This window comes from Pteropus vampyrus, unplaced genomic scaffold, assembly GCF_000151845.1.
Source record: "Pteropus vampyrus isolate Shadow unplaced genomic scaffold, Pvam_2.0 Scaffold12, whole genome shotgun sequence".
NCBI lineage: Eukaryota > Metazoa > Chordata > Mammalia > Chiroptera > Pteropodidae > Pteropus > Pteropus vampyrus.
Window position 1 is genome coordinate 8,155,119 of NW_011888793.1, and position 2,067 is coordinate 8,157,185.

General features: G+C 29.7%; 1 pseudogene; it reads left to right on the forward strand.

The window, feature by feature from the left end:
- Positions 1-318: 318 nt before the first annotated feature.
- On the forward strand, positions 319-437 carry LOC111732831 (annotated as a pseudogene).
- The last annotated feature ends 1,630 nt before the right edge of the window (positions 438-2,067 follow it).

Below are 2,067 nucleotides of genomic sequence, written 5' to 3' on the forward strand. Positions count from 1 at the left end.
GACTATTTGCTTGCATAAATGAGCAAGGGAAAGAAAGCGACATATCTTTTTGAGGGTTTAAGTAATAAGTGCTTAATAATATCTCTCGCTGTTTTGAGGGTGGTGACGGAGAATGAATTGGAATAATTGTCTTATGGATTTTGCTTTACAGAAATCTCTGGGCCTCCCCCAAACATTGTGCCACGAATCTCTCCATGCAGTATTTCACTTTGCCAACTGAAACGTGACCTGCATAAAAAAAGAGACATTGATAAGAAAATTTTTACATAATGTATACATAAATCATCACATTGTACACTTTAAAAATATAAAATTTTAGTCTACTGCCATGCTACCCTGAACAAGCTTGATCTCTTCTGATCTCGGAAGCTAAGCACGGTCTGTCCTGGTTAGTACTTGGATGGGAGACCACCTAGGAAGACCAGGTGCTGTAGGCGTAAAAAATAAAGAATTGTAAGCTGACAAGGTCCTTGCAATCTGTGAGGTCAACCAAGGGTTGAAAATAAATAGAAAAATAAGGGATTGTAAACTGACAAGGTCCTAGCAATCTGTGAAATAAACCAAGGGTTGCCTCGCATGCATGCAAGCATAAATAAAAATAAATAAATAAATAAATAAATAAATAAATAAATAAATAAATAAATAAATAAATAAAATACACAATTTCACTTGTCAATTATACCTCAGTAAAGCTGGGGAGGGGTTGCCTTAAGACAAATCAATCATTAATCTAGCTTTTCCTGACAATAAGTGATAACTAGAAGGATTGGAAGGAATCTGTGGAGTAAAATGGGATTTTTATGAGTTTCTAACTACTTCACTCTCATGTATTTTTTATTTAATTCCAACTTTTAAAATTAGGGCTTTAGTGTTCTTAGATTTTTACTTTGTTGTTCTTTATTTTTGATTGGGATAATCTTTGGAACCTACGGTACATTTTTGAATGAATCACTGTGGCATCTTTACATAGTTGGGTCATGAATGATGTCATCTGATCACTCAAAAATTTCTTAATTATGACAACAAATCACTCTTCTTTATGAGTCTTAAGTAAATAGATTAACAGTAAAACTGATATAAAAATATTTTCCATAATATATTTATGATAAAATCCTCTGAATTAATCTCAAAGATATAATCAATGTTTTCAGAATAATACTGAGCCCCAATTTTTTGTTGGTGAAATTATTAAAAGGCTATCATTAAATATTTTCTAGTAATAATTTGAGTTATTTTCTGGAAGAGATGAGAAATTATTGCAAAATTTGTTGCTGAACTAAGGAAGATGTTTTCTGTGGCATTTGAAAGCTTTAGCAGTTAAGTGAAAATAAACACACATAACTGTATTTTTAAAAATAAATATTTAAATAATTTTACTCTGTATTAAGTTTGAGAACCTAACAGTTGATAAAGAATTAAACAAGAAATAAGACTAATGCAAAATTAGCTTTGTCATTAACCATCCATAAAATCTGAGCTTTCAGAACTTGATATTGTGCAATGTTTCCATAAATTTTTAAATAAGATTTACAGAAATATATCAATATTTTCTTTCTGAACAATGGAAAAAGGTAATGAAGCATAATTTGATACCTAACCAAATAATAAATTGTCATTTAAAAAAGCACTAAATACTGTGTTCAATTTTCATAACTAATCCATTTACTGTTTGAGTTTTATGAGTTATTAGCTTAGATATAGCAGGCATGAATTTTTGTATCTTATCAAAACTTATAGATTAGGAGAGATAGACAAAGATTAAGATCGCTTGAGGTTTCCAAAATTATTTTTTGCCATTCTCTGTGTTCATTCATGGTTATGACTAAAGACAATAAGCATATTTCTGAAAATTTAGGATCCAAGTTTGTTTCATAACAAACTTCGATGAATGCATATTTTTCTGTAAAAGAGAAAAATCTGATGTTGATTAATCTCATCACTTTATTGTGTTTCTTTAACTATTTTACACAGGTGTATCCTAATTTACTGATATAGAACACTTACAGAGAAAAATAAATGTAATAAAATTGCAATAATAAACTAATTGGCACTATAACATTCATCTTT